General features: G+C 33.3%; 5 non-coding genes across 5 annotated transcripts; all 5 read left to right on the top strand.

Moving 5' to 3' along the window:
• Window positions 1-2706: 2706 nt before the first annotated feature.
• On the top strand, window positions 2707-2778 carry Trnac-gca (transfer RNA cysteine (anticodon GCA)). The gene has a single exon. It is a non-coding gene; the product is annotated as a tRNA-Cys (tRNA).
• Window positions 2779-4245: 1467 nt separating this feature from the next.
• Trnac-gca (transfer RNA cysteine (anticodon GCA)) lies at window positions 4246-4317 on the top strand. Its single transcript has one exon. It is a non-coding gene; the product is annotated as a tRNA-Cys (tRNA).
• An 813-nt stretch (window positions 4318-5130) lies between these two features.
• Trnay-aua (transfer RNA tyrosine (anticodon AUA)) lies at window positions 5131-5202 on the top strand. Its single transcript has one exon. It is a non-coding gene; the product is annotated as a tRNA-Tyr (tRNA).
• A 1009-nt stretch (window positions 5203-6211) lies between these two features.
• Window positions 6212-6283, top strand: Trnac-gca (transfer RNA cysteine (anticodon GCA)). Its single transcript has one exon. It is a non-coding gene; the product is annotated as a tRNA-Cys (tRNA).
• Window positions 6284-16893: 10610 nt separating this feature from the next.
• Trnac-gca (transfer RNA cysteine (anticodon GCA)) lies at window positions 16894-16965 on the top strand. Its single transcript has one exon. It is a non-coding gene; the product is annotated as a tRNA-Cys (tRNA).
• Window positions 16966-19171: the final 2206 nt, after the last annotated feature.

The raw sequence follows: 19171 nt of genomic DNA, 5'->3' as shown, positions 1-19171 counted from the left end.
TAATAATAATAATAATAATAATAATAATAATAATAATAATAATAATAATAATAATAATAATAATAATAATAATAATAATAATAATAATAATAATAATAATGATAATGATAATAATAATAATGATAATAATGATAATAATAATAATAATAATAATAATAATAATAAGAAGATTCATTATAATTATACAATTTGAGTACTACAAACCAACTGAGGAAAAGAACATTCTTTTTTTTCATCGTTTCACAGTAACATTTCCGAGCGCAAACAGTTAGGAAAATGAAATAAACTACCGGATGAGGGAGTTAACTTAATTACAGTTTTAAGATTTTGTATAGTAACTCATAATATTATTACAACTAATACCGTATCATTATATGTGAAAGTACAAAGTTTAATAATCCAAATCCATTATTCAATACATCTCGTGAAATAAATCCGATCCAATTATACGTATATTACACAGTTCACAGTAATATGCCAAGAAAATATTTTCACACGCAATCGCCCACAGTCGAAGACTTCTGGAGCAAAAAAATGATTAAGAAAGAAAGGGAAAAATTACAATAGAATTAGAACTGGGCGTGGATACATTATTTGAGGAGATGGGAACGTAATTACCAGATGATTATATAGTTTTAGAGAAATAACAACAGGTGACCAGCTATATCAAACTGTTAATTTGAGCCGTGTCACGACAAAACCAACGTAATGCGTTTGCGACCAGCATGGATCCAGACCAGTCTGCGCATCCGCGCAGTCTGATCAGAATCCATGCTGTTCGCTATCAGTTTCTCTTCTTGTAATAGGGTTGGTAAGCGAACAGCATGGATCCTGATCAGACTGCGCGGATGCGCAGGCTGGTCTGGATCCATGCTGGTCGCAAAGGCATTACGTTGGTTTTGTCGTGACGCGGCTCATTTGTCTCCGAAGATGTTTATTTGTCTTGATTTATAATTTACCGTCGGGTCTGATTGAGCAATTTCACACGAAATATCAAAGTACTGTAAGCAAGTTAATATGAATGATTTTTTTTTTACATTTGTATTTGTCACATGTATATTGTTTATGAATATATGCAAACTTGAATTTATATTGAATACAATTTTGTAACTTGAAGTAGAAAAATTCATTGAAATATATGAAATTCTTTCTAAATATATATAATTTGAATAAATGAGCCGCGTCATGACAAAACCAACATAAAGGCTTTGCGACCAGCATGGCTCCAGACCAGCCTGCGCATCCGCGCAGTCTGATCAGGATCCACGAACCCTATTACAAATAGGGAAACTGATAGCGAACAGCATGTATCCTGATCAGACTGCGCGGAGGCGCAGGCTGGTCTGGATCCATGCTGGTCGCAAACCCACTATGTTGGTTTTGTCGTGACACGGCTCATATAATTTAAATAAATGAACATACAAACTATGTATGAAGATACAGTCCTTATTTTGGTTCAAGTAAAGATGTTCCTTTCTTTAAAAAACTGCCAGTTTTTTTATGACACTATATATTCATATTGTGTCCCCCCCTACAGTGTGTAGGGGTTAAAACATGTATAAAGTCAAAACACGTTCATTTTATACTTAAAATGAGACTGTGTAGCAATTATAAATATTTTCAAGTTTAAAGTTTTAGCAGTAATTGAATATTGCACATAACAGTATTACTGCAAAGAGCATACATCAAAATAATTTTGTTTTATTTCACAAGGTAAGAAACATTAATCTTCCACGATTCTGTCGTTAAAACAAATTATTCTTGACTTTTATTAACAAAAGACCGCGATGATTTGATCTCAGTCATATAAACCACATATGGTGTCAAGTGTTTCTTCTAAAACACATATTGAATCTTAAATTTCTTAAAACCATAAGATTCAATTGTTCACACGGCTTAGAATAAAATATTCACTTTAATTAAGTTCTAGGCATTTATTCAAATCAACATAATATTATAATGGTTCCAAATGTAGCTTAAATGTAAGAAATGTCAAAAAAAAAAATGTCTGTAATGCAAAGCAGGAAACGCAGATGGATATTTCACAAAATTGTAAATTATAACCAAAGTCAAAATTACTGTTACTTCATTGAATGATCTATTCTGTACAGGCACATAACTATTGTAATAGTTTTATAATAGATACTATATCAAAATAGTGCAATAGTTAAGATGTTTTAATTTACATTTTATCTTCTCAGACCATGATGATGATGATGATGATGATGATGATGATGATAATAATAATAATAATTATAATAATGATGATGAATATCATATTCAGTTCTGGAACATTTTCATTCAATTAAATTGACTGAATTTTATTGATAAAATAATAAAAGTTTCTGTTTAATTAAAGTATTGCGTTAAAAAAATAGAATAATATTAAAGCATAATTATGTATTACTTGCAGAAACGCAGACAGACGGACGGACGGAAAATTCTATAAACGTAAACAATACAATCTATTTTCTTTGTTTTTACTGGTGAAGGATTAAGTTATTGATCATATACAAAACAATAAAAACGTTTTAAATGCATCCAGTAGCGTTATTTTCAAACGAAAAGTAAACTTAAACTATTTCACTGTCTATTTAATAAGTTTACTACAAATGGTTACTTCCCTTTGAAATCTGATAAACTTTACCAACAGCTAGCTACTGTAAAGCTTGTTGATATATGATGAACTATCACCGTATGTTTAATGGGGATATAGCTCAGTGGTAGAGCATTCGACTGCAGATCGAGAGGTCCCCGGTTCGAACCCGGGTGTCCCCTGTACTTTTTTTCATTTTTGAATTAAACACTTCATGTATTTGGATACAGAAAGCTGCTATAAATAATTTTATGAATAAAATGTCAACCGTTTTATACGTCGCTTCTATGCAAGATCACCTGGGATAAATAATTTTTGTGAGATTTATTTTTAGAAATGTTATAGTGTTTTTATCGATAATTCCTGAGAATATATACATGTAAGTAATTGGTTTCTTATTGGATAATAGCCAATAAATCAAGTAATTATGATAAAATCAGACTTTTTTCCTGATTAAAATAGCCATTATGATAAAAATGTCGGTGTTATTTTTAGTCTTGAAGATAAAATACAGAACAGGCAGACTTGTTTTTTTTATATTGCACGGTTTTCTCGTGATTATCATCTCAAACTGATTCTTTTAGTCCAAAATGCTAATTTTTCGTCGTAGTTTGAGTTCAAATATAAGTTACTGTACCATTTTAAATGGGATATAGTGCAGTGTTAGAGCGTTCGACTGTGAGGTTTTCATTTCGAGCTCCTGACTAATTGTGTTGAATTTATGTTGAAAGAAATGTAAAGCTACAACTAGTTTCTTATCGAAGTAAGTGGTGTCTGTAGATTAAATAGTATAATGGTGTGATTTCAACCTTCATCCTTATCCCGATTTTTTTGTGCGATCCATGCTGTTCGCTATCATTTTCTCTACGTGTAATATGTTGGTAAGCGAACAGCATGGATCCTGATCAGACTGCGCGGATGCGCAGGCTGGTCTGGATCCATGCTGGTCGCAAACGCACTATGTTGGTTTTGTCATGCCGCGGCTCAAATATTTACGAAAAAGTATAGAAAACAACTTGAAAGGGAATAAAGCTATTATATCTAATGACATTTGTTTATATATAAAATTTATAAACCGTAAAATTATGTTGTTTACAGAAGGTTTTATAACATAGAGTCTCTTTTTTAATATTACACGCATGAATAATGTATGTAAACAGAATAAATTGTTACGATAAAAAGTTATGCTGCTATTTTAAATAGGATTTTAACCATTCAGCCCATAAAACAATATACCAAATTATTTCTTTCGTACAGATATCAAGTAATTATTAATTTTCAAAATACAAACACAAATTTTGTAAAGTGCAGCAGCAGGGAAATAGCTTAATACACTTCAAGGAAAGAAAAACACAAGGAAGTTTAAATACAATGACATTCTCTGTATTGCATCATACAATAAAATATCATAGTATGGTCATAGATAAATTATAATATTGTAATCATTTAGAATATTGATTTAAAACCCCCTAACAAATAAACAATTCTGAATTCATATTAAGACGAGTCTACTTTACCAAAATTGGTGGTGAGAGGGTAAATATATTTGCGTCAAACTACCGATATGAATTTAAACAGATTAAAAATTGAATTTCATCATACTATAAGAAATCGTTAGAAAATCAAATTGAAATATAAACAAATAATATGGGGATATAGCTCAGTGGTAGAGCATTCGACTGCAGATCGAGAGGTCCCCGGTTCGAACCCGGGTGTCCCCTGTTAATTCTTTTTTCCATGGAATTCTTGGGCCACACTTATAAAGTCTCGGCTTCAAGGATTAGTGTATTTCTGTATTACACACGGTGATACGGAGGTCAGTCCGTTTTGACAGATTAGCAAAATGAATAATAAAGAATATTTATCATTAACATTTTTCTATTTGTTAACATTAATTTCATTTAGTGATTTTTCATCATGATATGATACCAGTTCTTACACCTTTCAGTCACATGATTATGCGCATTATTTCTTACTGTTATATCTATGCGTTAGTACCTCACACAAATATGTATGCATATTTTACATGATAATATTGTATTTGGATGACAATAATTGCATAATCTCTTCCGAAAAGTTCGTTTACATAGCAACATTGTTAAAAATACCTTGTTTATTTTATATGACTTATATTAATAATAGATATATGATTATTAAAGACACAGTTGAAAAGTTATCGTTTGATATTAAATCAATTTAATATGCTTACTATTACTTTCTAAAAAAGTTACTTACTTCATTTGCGTAATAAATAAATGATATGAAAGTATAAAAAAGGATAAAAAACATTTATTTTTGTCTGATATGTTGGTCAATCTTTAAAGACCTGTCCCTGTTTAATACTTTCTCTTTCTAAATTTAGATTTTACGATAAATATTTTAATTTTGCCAAATTGAATAAAGATAAGAAAGCAGGTATTAAATAAATCTATCTTAAATTGTAAACACACTTAAAAAGGCAATTAATTGCATCGTATTCATGATCAGGAAAGAAAAGAAACATTTAGCAGATCAAATTCAACAAACATAACTAAGGGGTTATAGCTCAGTGGTAGAGCATTCGATTATACATCGAGAGGTCCCCGGATCGAATCCTGGTGACCCCTTGCTTTTACCAATTTTTTATATTGGAGAAAAGTGTATGTAGCCTTTAAACTACAATAACAAAAAGTGATTACGCATTGAATTTTGTCAACACTTAAGAACCAGACTTCTGTTGGTAGCTTCAATTTGAAATCCCTAAAAATTCAAATGGACTGTTCCAAATTCATAGAAATTGATTCCTTTAGTAGCATTGTACTAGTTAGGAATAGGGAGTGGTGGCCTGGTTAAGAATCGAACCGAAAAGTAGATCAAATCAGTTTCATGACCTCTTCATAACTGAGATTAAATATTTTTGAAAGCCATCAGCAACGCAACAAAGGCTTTGGAACAATATAAGTAAGAACTTCTTATATATGAGCCGCGTCACGACAAAACCAACATAATGGGTTTGCGATCAGCGTGGATCCAGACCAGCCTGCGCATCCGCGCAGTCTGATCAGGATCCATGCTGTTCGCTTACAAACCCTATTACAAGTAGAGAAACTGATAGCGAACAGCATGGATCCTGATCAGACTGCGCGGATGCGCAGGCTGGTCTGGATCCATGCTGGTCGCAAACCCATTATGTTGGTTTTGTCGTGACGCGGCTCATATGCATGTACTAGTTTCTTAATATACAAACAATAATCAATAACTCCTTCTTGAATCAATTAGAAATCGCTATCAATTCATTAAAACTTATACTTTGTCTGTCAAGGGGAATTAATAATATCGTAATATTGCTAAATATACCTTTTAACATGACAATAATCAATTTAAGAAGATTAAAGGAAAATTAAAGGAAAAGATCAAACGCAAATTGTAAAAAAATAGGAAATCTATTTAAATCCCTGTTTCTGAATTAATACTATGAATTACATTGACAAATTAAGCGGTGAAGGTAGGGGTTCAAATATTATTTTTATACATTACGTCAATCTATATTTAATTTTATACGTACTGTAAAATGACAATTTATATTAACACATTTCATCATATTGTAAAATACTATTATATAAAACTTAAATATAAGGGGATATAGCTCAGTGGTAGAGCATTCGACTGCAGATCGAGAGGTCCCCGGTTCGAACCCGGGTGTCCCCTGTTAATTCTTTTGTTAAATCTTTTAAAACAAGCTTTAGAAATATACAAATTTAATTGAATCAAATCATAATGTTTTTCCTATAAATAGAATTATCAAAACTTTAATGAATAATGTTTCCTAAAATTGTTGACTTAATTGACTATAATAGCGTTTTCAAAAAATCTGACTCTAGTATAAAGTAAATGTTGTGCAATCATATAAATATCACGCTTGACTGCACCGCTTTTGATGATAAATGAAACACTAAAAATCTCACGTTAAAATTTTCTTAAAATTTCATAAACAAATTAAATAAAAAACAACAGTTTATGGATTTTTTTTATATCAGGCGATTATCAGGCACGAGGGACGGTATTCAAAAAAGGCAACATATTGTATGTCCATTCCAAAAGTAGTAACATTCGACTCAGTTACAGAAAGAAAACAGAAAGTTTTTGAAAAAAGAAATAACATTTTGAGGCTTTATAGACTTTTAACTATTTAAGAATTATCGGTTTGATTATTAGAAAGGACTAACTTTGAGAATTTGGCTCCCTATAAAATGCTAGAGGCATTTTGTAGTATAAGTGGTATCTTGGTGTATATAACCTATTTAAGGTATGCTGAATCCGGTAAAAGTGGATACCAAATTGAAAATCTTGATCTTGACCATTGAAATGGCCATTTAAAATGACCACTAAAATGGGCGCCAAATTTCGTAAACATGAAATGGATGATATATCAAATGGATGATATATCAAATGAAACTTTTAAGGAAAGGAAAAGCCTGAAACTTGTCACAAAGCATGTTTAGGTAAAAACAAATTAGACTAAAAAACAAAACAATCCAATATGACCGAATAATCCAAGATGGTGGACATTTTCCTAAAGGCCAATATTATAGTAATACAGAAGTAATATTAAAGATAGTACTGAAAATTTTGAGGCATTTAAACACAAGAGACCTGTATTTAGGGCTTTTGCAGCAAACACTACACTCTTCCCTGCCCTATCTGCTAGATATAGAGCTTTCATGTATTTTATCTGGCACTCTATGCAAGCATATAACGTGACTACCCAGATTCCTACTGGCGTATGTGTGAGGAGATTAAACATGTGCATGCAAAATATACATTAATTAAAGGCACCTTTCTCTGAGTACTCTTGGCTTTTGATGCTCGTTTTTCTCTTATCGGTCGTCGTCTTCGTTCTTCTGTTTTCGGTCGTCGTCTTTGTTCTTCTGTTATTGGTTCTCGTCTTCGTTCTTCTCCGTTCATCTCTATTCTTCTGTAATCAGTCCTGGTCTCCGTTTTATTGTTATCAGTTCTTCTGTAGAAGGTTTCCGTCTCTGGAATCAGTCCTCGTCTATGTTATTCTGTTATCGGTCCTCGTCTGTATTTTCCTGTTATCAATCCTCGTCTCCGTTGCCTTGTTGACAGTTCTTCTGTTATCGGTCCTCGTCTCCGTTGTCTTGTTGTCAGTTCTTCTATTATCGGTCCCTGTGTCTGTTCTTCTGTTATCGGTCATCGTATATGTTCTTCTGTTATTGGCAGACGTCACTGTTTGCTTGTTGTCAGTTTTTCTGTTCACGGTCCCTGTCTCTCTTCTTCTGTTTTCGGTCATAGTATATGTTCTTCTGTTATCGGTCCTCGTCTCTGTTCGCTTGTTGTCAGTTTTTCTGTTATCGGTCCCTGTCTCTGTTCTGCTGTTATCGGTCCTCGTCTATGTTTGCTTGTTGTCAGTTCTTGTATCCGTTCTTCCTTCTGTTATCGGTCGTCGTCTTCGGTCTTGTACTTTCGGTACTTGTTTCCTGTTCCGTTAAGGTCTTCTCTTGTATCTATCGTTGACGTCATGCTATGTCGATGTTCTGGTTTTGTCAGTCTTGTAGTCATTTATTCGTTCAGTGGAGTAGCGGGGGATCGAACTCACGACCCCTTGATTTGTAGGCAGACAGTGTCACCACTGCACCATAGCGCCCGCTCTGAATAATAACCATTTTTGAAAGTCCTTTATAAGTATATAAAACGAGCACGCTCCTGCAAATTCCTTTCTGATCCAGACTCTGAGGCTCTCAAGCTGTCCCGAAGTAACACGGGATAAAAAACGACTGCCAAGATACTTTACTCTTATTTTGTTTCTCTACTAACCAAAGGTAGTGAGTGTTTTATTTAAATATACATAAAGAGCTAATTTAAAGTAATAAATTATTTGAGTGGTGCTTTCTCTTTAATTTTTTCTAGATTCCATGTACAGATCAATTTTGTGTATGACCACGTGTTGTGTGCTTTGGCAAAATAAATAAAATTTTAGCCTGAAAAAGGTCCGACGCAGTTTCGGACGATACTTTGAAAGAATAGCTAGCAAAAAAAAGACAAAAAAAAGAAGACAAATACATAAAAAGGAAAAAGAAAAAAGTTTATGACGTCATCGGTTGTGACGAAACGGATGCTAATTGTGCTGCTGCTGATTTAATAAACTAAATTTATCATTATTCATATTTTCGATTTCACGGTGCGTACGCATCGTGGATTTTATGGGTTTTTTTAAGATATCTAAGTCTAGTTTAGAATGATTTAACAGGTCGATAATTCGTACCAGTAAGCAATAACAAAGATAATTTAATTACAAACTGTTGATGGTTCATGTTACTTTACATTACCTTTACGGATTATAAGGAATGATCAAGGGCGTAGCGCCCATTACGCACAATACGCAATTGCGTATAAAAAAAAAATTCGGAAGGTAAAAAAATAAAGTTGAGAAAATCTAAGTTTTAATGATTTTATCGCTATAATGTAAATCTAGATCTCCATTTCTGTTTACAAAATATTTCGTTGCGTCATACTGTTTACTAGTGTAAACTATGATTGCGTCACTCTATTATTAATTATCGTAATATATGTGCAATAGGAATTTAAGTTTCTCGTTAACTCGAAGCATTTACAAACTTATTGCACAGAGATAAATGAAAAGCAGCATTAATTTATTTACAATTTAGATAATAACTTATCGTTGGTAAAATTCTCAGAAAATAAAGATTATTAAGACTTTTCTTAAAGATTAAGACAAATCCTCTCTAAATCGTTCCTTTGGAATAGCTATATTTTAAAACGACTTTAAATCTTTTAAGTTTTAGAAACATCAACTCGGGGCAAAATTTAATTTTTGGTGTGTTGTTAGTTGTCAAAATGAAAAGAAACATCCTCCAAATTCCAGGACAAGCGACCCTATTCAAGTCGATAATGAATCTGACCAGGCAGAAACAAAACAGAATTCACAAAACCTGGCATGTGAACCTCCTGTGATCAGCAAACCAGACGCCAGTGTCGCGTCTCCTTCTTTCCCTTCTTCTTCTCCCTCCACCTCCTCCTCTTTGTCTTCCCCTTCTTCTTCTCCCCTCGAGAACCGTTAAAAGCTCCCCCGGAGCACGATTCCTGGATATCGGAAGTGTTGATATCAGAAGCCGACTAAGAATACCTGATTCTAAAAAAATGTTGTCCTCAACGAACGGTTCGAGCCACATACAGGTTGGGTTGCACCTCTCAGAGAACTCGAAAAAGGGCAACAAGTAGGCGAGTGCCGGACTGTGTGTTTGAGCAAGAGAAGCACCCACCTACTTAAAGTACATCCCTTTATTTAATGGGGGTATTTTGTGCTCCATGTTTTGCCTTTAATGCGTCTGAAAATGTGCTTGTTGCTTGTCCGTTGATTGACTGAAGCAACGCTAGAAAAGTCGTTGATGGGCACACATGAGTTCTGAACAGAGAGGCGTTAGCAGCCATTAAGGCCACATTTTTGTTGGCAACAAGATATATCTATGAGTAAGTCCGTTAATTTCTCATCACCGCCTGAGGAGACCTATGGGGTGATCTTTAGACCATTTAATATCTCGTTGTATCTGGTAATTTCCCTACTTTCTTATGATGATATAGAAGTGTTCTCAGGGTATATTTTTTCTTGTGCATTTGGAAATAATACATACACTTCGATAAATAAGACTGAAGGCTTTAGAAAAGCCATTCTTACCAAACTGATTTGATGAGAAATGCTAAAAAGACTTATTATCTGGTTAAATGCGTTTTACAATTGAACGGGCATTCATACATAAACCAATTTCATGATCTGCATTCTTAATCAAACTTCATATGGAAAAATTTTTGTGTATGTTTATATGCACGTGTAAAATAGAAAAACTACAAGGCGTGCACTGCCTTTTTCTTCACAAATCTGTTCGAAGTTAGATAATGAAATAAGTTAAAAATTAAAACGAGCAGCTATATGTTTATCAATTTATGGGGGAAAATGACTTGAGAATGCTCCATGCTTTAAGTGCAAAAGTTGCTTCAAGACATGCCAGAGTCCACGATTTAACAACTAATTTTTCAAAATTTTCCGGGGGAAACCCCCCGTACCCCCACCAGGACACCCCCTCCCGCACGCTCCCCCTTTCGGCACTTTGTGCCTCGCTTTGCGTATAATTTTTCAAGCCCTAGCTACGCCCCTGATGATAATAAATAATTATGATAATAAATAAATAAATTGTATTAAAATAATAATAATAACAATAATAATAATAGATCTAATAAGAATAATAATAATAATAATAATTTATTTAATAATAATAATGATAAATTATTGGAATTATATTTATTAACTCATTATCTTATTTCTGATTTATTTACAAATTGCTGTGAACATGCCTAAACGACGGTCAAAAGCTGACACAAGTTCTCTGGCTGACCAAGTATCCTCGAAGAGACGGCCATGCGTTCCAAAGGCACCAGGAACTGTTCAGGAAAATGGGACATCGGAAGGACCCTCTCATGTTGTGTCGCCTGGATCATGTTCGTCGGTGGAGTTAGAATCAGGTGATATTCCTGTTTTGCACTCTTATTATACTTCCAACTTAATCAGTGCACACGTCCATATGTCTGTCCGTGAAAAGATATGGCGTAACAATTTAATAGATATCTACTCCTTGTTACAAAAGAACCCTTCAGTTTGTAAGCAAAAAGTAAGTATAGTTGATAACGAAATAGTTGTTTCCAATGAGCAACCCTCGAAGAAGTTAGAAAATGTTGGAACCTGGACAGATGCCTTTCATATTTTCATGTCAATTTACGTTGTAAGATACCCACAAGAAGTAGGCAATCTCTTACAATATATTTCAAACATTAGGCATGCTGCTACTAAATTTGTTGGATGGTACACGTATGACAAGCAGTTCCGTTTGAAAAAGTCTGTTAATGAAACTTTAAAATGGGAGACAATTGATCCGGAATTATGGATGACTTGTATGCAGCCGTTGCAAGTTCTTAGAAGTACAGTTGTTTCCCCTTTCTCTAAGAGATGTTACCCCTTTAACAACAAAGGGTTTTGCAATAACAGGTCTTGCCCTTTTCTGCATAAATGTTTACAGTGCCTTGGCAATCATCCTGCCGTATTCTGTCATGTCAATGCGTCTAGATACCAAGGCCAACAATCAAGCTTTGCACCGAATATAAGGCCTAACAATATCCGTTTCAGGAATGCCACCGCCACTTCGCAGATTCCGAGACCTAAACTCGCCCAAGCCCCAAGAAGGCCTATGGGACCTAGGTTTTACACCCATTAATTTAGTCAATTTAGAAAAATATTTAACTGACTACGACAAAGATGACGCTTTGTTTATTTTAGATGGTTTCAAAAATGGATTTAAACTTCATTATTCAGGTCCGAGAACACCTATATTTCCAAAAATCTTATCTCCGCAAGGAAAAATGCAACTATATTGAATGCCTTATTAGCTGAAAATAAACATGCTGGTTGGTTACATGGTCCCTTTCCGACGCCACCTATTTCAAATTTAAGAGTGAATCCTGTTGGTTTAGTTCCTAAACGCTCTGGCGGATGGAGGCTCATTACCAATTTGTCATTTCCGACTGGCGACAGCGTAAATGATTTTATTGCCCTCGAGTTTAGACATGTTAAATACGCATTATTTGATGAAGCTGTCAATATCGTTCAAAATTTAGGGAAATGTGCATTTATCACGCCCGTTTAACTCACAACGAGTGAAAAATGTCCATCGGTAAAAATGTTGTGAGCAACTTCCGTTCCTCGTTGTGAGCATCCATCTATGACGAGTGACACGATAAACAAGGTGAGTTTTTCATAATTTTTGAAGATTACAGACATTTATGTAAAAATATCGGAATGCAGTTAGCTAGCGATGTGTTTTCCGAGTATGCACATGTAAAGATATTGCCTGTTGGTGGACAATTTGATGGAAATACCGTGCGACGCAGTCATTTGGGGTAGCTGGAAAACTGGAGACAACTTCTCTTTGGACCTAATTTAACATTGAAAACGTCGATTCTGGTGACGTTTTGTGCATTCTAACATAAAACAGATGCCCACAAGTCTTCAGCGTAAATTATTATCTGAAAGTCTTCGAAGAAACGAAGATATACTCTTTTTTGCTTTAATCCTCGTTGTGAGCACCATAACCTCGTTGTGAGCAAGACAAGCGCAGTGCTTTTCTGCTTTTAATATGTAATTCAAATGGCAAGAATACAATTTTCAATCTACCAAAAGCAATCAAAACGTTTTTGTACAATAGTTTTTCTTTGCAATAGTTCTTCTTTTTCTTTTTTTGAAAATTATTCTTCATATTCACAAGTCATATCAGATTAACAAAAGAACTAATCAGTGGAGGTAAATCAGGTATTTTATTTCGTATACTCTAGTGTGGCACGACTGAACATCACGCGGTGTTTATGAATATTTCAACAATTTCACAATCTGTGTGATACACACATACATGTGTTTATCCTGAGCTGAAGACTGACCAAGTTATGTAAAACAAGAACTATCACGGTAAGTTGACAATGCCCCTGAAGTGGTGCTTTATCCTTTGATTTATGGACCAGATAGATTATTTGTTTTTGGACAATTAGATCTTCAATGTGAAGGTAATTCAAGGTCAAGGTGAAATAAATATAGGTCAGTTGGAAGGTCTTGTCCAAAGGGGCATTGTGTCCAAATATGAATTAATTCCACTTACTTATAAAGAAGTTATGACCAATGTTGAAGTTTTTGGATTTTCTAGAAGGTCATTCACGGTACAAGGTAAAAAAAATACAGATCAGTCTAAAGGGGTGTTGTTTCAAAATATGAGTAGAATCTGTATACTAATAAGGAAGTTATGACCAATTTTTAAGTTTTTGGACAATTTGACCTTCAAGGTGAAGGTCATTCAGGGGTCAAGGTCAAAATAATTAAGGATAGTTGAAAGGCCTTGTCCAAAGATGTGTTGTGCCTAAACATTATGCCAGGATATTATGGCCAATCTTAAATGTTTTTGGACAATTTGACCTTCAAAGGTAAAGGCCATTCAGGGGTCAAGGTAAAAAAATACAGATCCGTAGGAAGGTGCTAAGGGATGTTGTGTTCAAATATGAATCAAATCCGTTTACTAATAAGGAAGTTATGGCCAATGTTAAAGTTTTCGGACAGCTAGATTGACGGACTGACAGACGGACAGTTCAAAACTAATATGCCTCCCTTTGGGGTATGCACAACGTCTTGCAAAGAAATGCTGCTGTGCAAAAACGTTTTAATTGCTGTGGTAGATTGAAAATTATATTTTCACCATCTGAATTACATATTAAAACCATACACGCACTACGCTTGTCTTGCTCACAACGAGGTTATGGTGCTCACAACGAGGATTAAAGCAAAAAAGGGTATATCTTCGTTTCTATGAAGACTTTCAGATTATAATTTACGCTGAAGACTTGTGGGCATCTGTTTTAGGTTAGAATGCACAAAACGTCACCAGAATCGACGTTTTCTATGTTAAATTAGGTCCAAAGAGAAGTTGTCTCCAGTTTTCCAGCTACCCCGAGTGACTGCGTCGCACGGTATTTCCATCAAATTGTCCACCAACAGGCAATATCTTTACATGTGCATACTCGGAAAACACATCGCTAGCTAACTGCATTTCGATATTTTTACATAAATGTCTGTAATCTTCAAAAATTATGAAAAACTCACCTTGTTTATCGTGTCACACGTCAAAGATGGGTGCTCACAACGAGGAACGGAAGTTGCTCACAACATTTTTACCGATGGACATTTTTCACTCGTTGTGAGTTAAACGGGCGTGTTTATGGCAAAAGCCGACATAAAATCTGCATTCAATATTTGTCCTTGTTGGCCTGGTGACTTTGATTTGCTCGGGATGAAGTCTGATCAGGGTTTTTGGATCCAAAAAATATTGCCTCAGGGGTCTGGTTGTGTATGCTTTATTTTTGAGAAATTTGCAACTTTTTTGGAATGGCTTGTTAAAAAAGAATCAATGTCTAACAATTTTACTCATCTATTAGATGATTTTTTCATGGCAGATTGTTCAAATGACAGATGTTTAAATCTATTAAAAACTTTTCAGTCAATTTGTTTGGTTTTGGGTGTCCCTCTGTGTGAGGAAAAAATAATCGGTCCAGTTAAAGTAATAACTTATTTAGGACTTGAAATCGACGCCGAAAACCAAACCGTCCGAATTCCTCAAGATAAGTTGCTAAAAGCAAAAAATGCTCTTCTCCTTCTTTCATCTAGTAACTTTGCTGTTACTTTAAGATATCCTGGATTTATTGGAGGGTACCCGGAATTCTAATGTATATCAAATGATGTGATAATCTTCTTGTAGACTTTTCTCAAAACCGTGACTGAATTCCAAAATTTTCGAGAGCTGCCATGGTAAAGCAAGCACACGTAGCAATCTCCCGGTTTCAGACATTTTTTGACTCGATGAAAATATGGTGTTGTTATTGTTGTTGTTGTTTTTAACTTTAACTTTAAATTTCAAATTAAATAGTCACTTATTTTTAAACAAGATGGTAAACATTTGGTGTTTTCTGTAATTTGTGTTAAGAATGTGATGAAGTATACACTTCTAAGTTTAAGATGACTTTTTATCCATCGTATACCTTAGTGCAGTTATAGTTGAATCTAAAAAATGAATTATGCAGATATTATTTTCAGCAGAAAACAACAACCACACACAAAAAACTTACATACAGCATACATGTGTAATGTTCACAATGTGCTGAAAAACGGCTCTTTATTAATTTCAATATTTCAGCAAGTGACACATTTTGGGTGGTGGGTTGCAGTATATATTTTAAAACACTTTTGTCTCGGTTTGTTTTGTGTTTATGGCATTGAAATGACATTTTTTGACATTTCAAAATAATATAATTAAATATTAATGTTAAACCATAAGTACTTTAATAAGTGCAAAATAAATGAAAACAAAATGAACAACTTAAAAAAATCATAGCTACAAATAATGTTGAAAATTACGGAACACCTGAAGTGACATTTTCCACACTTTCTCCCGGAATTGAAATCGTTTTTACGAGATAATAATTCCTAATTAGAAATATTATTTCGTTTTAACGAAATATAAAATCTTAATTACGAAATATTGATTCGTTATTACGAAATATTATTTCGTAGTTACGAAATATTAATTTGTTATTATGAAATAATAATTCTTTGGTAATATTTATAAAGAAGGATTTGAAACTAAGTTTATTGTTTAAAAAATATAAGTCAAGTAAACAAACATAAAAAGTGATTTTTTTCAATCTTAGTCTTATACCTTAACGCGCTAGTAAAACAGTACTGTATATAACTGTTTATTGAGCCATTAGGCTTATTATCGTTATATTTGTTGGCCAATCTCATTATAATCTGATCATATTGAATAATCATTTGATTTTGACAAGAATAATTAATTACATCATATTGTATCATAGTTTTAATAACCTATTTTAGTATTTTTAAGCGGCCATTTTAAGAATTGACCTTTTGAAGGTCAATGTCAATTTTATTATCTTGGTATCCACCCTCATCGTCTTCAGCATACCCATATTAGGTTAAAACACTCAAGATATTACTTGTACTATAAAATCCCTCTAGCATTCATATTTTCTTAAAATCAGTCCTGTCTAGACAGAGACATTTTGTTTTTTTTATGAAAGAATACAATGTTTTTGTAGCTTGTTTGGCAATTTCTTCTTGTTGTTTTTTTTGTATACAATAAGGAACAACTGAATGATCTGAACGAATGATTCTATTTAAATTGTTTAATTATAATCAATATTTGGTAGCTGCTAAAACTGTGAACATATGTATAGACAAACGTCTTCTAAATATAAAGCAAATGATGTAACACTTAAATACTTAATGTTCAAATTCTAAAAACGTACGTAATACAGTTAAGAGTCATTTTAAATGTCATATGTCGCTCTAAGATGTCAACGTATGACATTCAAAACGACATATGATACGACATAATGACAATGTCACACGACACTAGATAAAAATACTCTTTTATTATTGAAGCAAAAACTTTACTTTAAAACAAATAATCGGTCATGTGATAATTGCTGTCTTTAAAAAAACAAATGTCATTGACAATATAGATATTAGTTTTGTACATTTTTATACCTTTTTATACTTATGTCTTATCGACATTGAATTAACAACATATGGACATATACTCATATATGATAAGGTGACAGCTTGTAAATCTGTATAGGTAATATTGCTGATATATAATAAAAGAACTAACAATGGACATGGGGATATAGCTCAGTGGTAGAGCATTCGACTGCAGATCGAGAGGTCCCCGGTTCGAACCCGGGTGTCCCCTGTAAAATTTTTATTCCTTATTTCAAAGAAAAGAAAATTTGACCGATTCAGATGTGTGTCATTAGTAAACATTGCATCGCTGAGTTTGTATCATGAACATGTTATATTTCACCTGTTACTTTGTTAAGTGATTCTATTCTAAGAAATTTTTTAGAGTGCAACTTTAAACGGTCTGTGGTCAGTCTGTACAAATGTTCGAACTGGTCTTTTCTAAGACGACCCATGCTAATTGTAATAATATCAATAGTAATAATATAAAAGATCAAAAGAAGTTCATTTTTGAAAAGTATACTAATTCGTACATACCGCAATAATAACAATACGGTATTTTTAACATACAATACAACCTCGACAAAGCATCACCCTTTGAGAGTAAATGATTTTGGCCGCTATTGTGAGGTGCTGCTCTAGACAGATTAAACCGAATACAAAGTCTTAGCTTTGGAAGAATTGTTTTAAAGGAATCATTGCTCTACAGATGACCGCTTTATAGAGGTTACACTGTGCATTTATGAAGCGCCTACTGTGCATTTATGAAGTGCCTACTGTGCATTTATGAAGCGCCTATCGTTATTAGAATTTCAAATATTTCAAACTAAATGAACATGGATGTTACATTGATTTTCATAACTTTCGTCTTAGAATACACAGCATATTAATGGAGAACGTACACTTATTCAAATGAAAATCACAATTTTGTTTTAAATTACCTTTAAACATTATGCTCTTAAATTATAATCACAGATTTTAAAATACACTGTTCAATATTACTTTTTTATAAATTTATTTTTCAAAATATTTAAGATCATTTAGAAAAAAACATGCTAATCTATTTTTTCTATATTTTTCTTTCCGTTTATGGTTGGAAACATAAGAGATTTATTAGCAAACCAGCTTTCTATACTATTAAATTTTTGTAATGGTGTCTTATATATAGCTATTGTTATTTATAAATATTAAACGTGCTATTCATATATGGTTGTTTTGAACTTTAGAATGGATATAAGATAAAATTAATGTGATATTGTTTGACTAAGAAGAGTGTAAGTCAATTCAAAGAGCCAAAACTTCCACTGACATTTAAAGTATTTCATTTATAAATGCCATTTATTGAAACTGAAACTGAAAATTGATGAAACTTTGTAATTTTCAAATGAGGAATATGAAATAAAATAGGTTCCCATCTGAAGTAACCACATATTGTTCATTGAAAACACTTAAATATCTTAAATTTATTTGGATTCCAAATACAGAATTAATTCAAAGAAAATAATTAACACAAAATTGTATCGGTTAATTAACACATATGATCACAGAAATTAAAATAGTTGAAAATTAGCCATTAAAAAATCAAATGATTAACAGATGTTATTCAATGCATGTACAGATCTTGCCTCTAATATTGTCGTTTGACAGATATATTACAGTTAAAGTATCATGTGAGAACATGTCAAGGTCTTGCAAGTTGCAAGGGTTGGTTGTTTCCACAGTGTGCAGAGGTTAAGATGGTCATTCAGAACAATATATATGTTTTGGAATACTTTCTCCTTTCACTGGGGCACTGTATACATATATGAGTCGTGTGACATTACTATTGATAGATCACAGCAAGCTTCATTTTTGTAGCTGGTTGTCCAGTTCTTTTTGTACTCTCCTGCGCATCGGTCGATTTTTTTTCATTTTCGCTCACTTTCTTGTCTGAAGTAGCGTGAGTGTATACAGTGAGCTGCGATGGGAGCGTATTCTATTTGTAAAAGGTTGCATGAAGATCTACAACAATATTATAATATAACACGGACAATTCCCAAGGTGATGCCAAACTTATGGATGAAGTATACTGCAGAAGGCAAACCTGAATGGTTTACACTGCCAATTTGAGGGACTATGCTATTTCTTGAGAGCATTTGTTGGACTACAGCAACAAGCTGATGGTATATAGTTGATGTGTCATAGTAATAAAACAGATTCAGTGGAAGAGGACTATATACCTCCGTATGTCTGGAAAAAAAAAAACACTCAACCATTAGCATTTACATAAACATTTATCAAGAATCTTGAATACACCATTAATAACGAGTTGACAAATCGCTCCACCAGTGTCAAAAGCTTATACTCCATGTCGAAGATAAAATAGTCAGATGCTCATGTCACAGTTTGGAACAATGAGAAATAAATAACGCCTTTCCTGTATTAGTATTTTTAACCAT

This window comes from Ruditapes philippinarum, unplaced genomic scaffold, assembly GCF_026571515.1.
Source record: "Ruditapes philippinarum isolate M1 unplaced genomic scaffold, ASM2657151v2 ctg1869_1_1_1_1, whole genome shotgun sequence".
In the NCBI taxonomy this organism is placed as follows: domain Eukaryota; kingdom Metazoa; phylum Mollusca; class Bivalvia; order Venerida; family Veneridae; genus Ruditapes; species Ruditapes philippinarum.
Note: the sequence above shows the minus strand (reverse complement) of the source record. Positions and strands in the feature narration are given on the sequence as shown.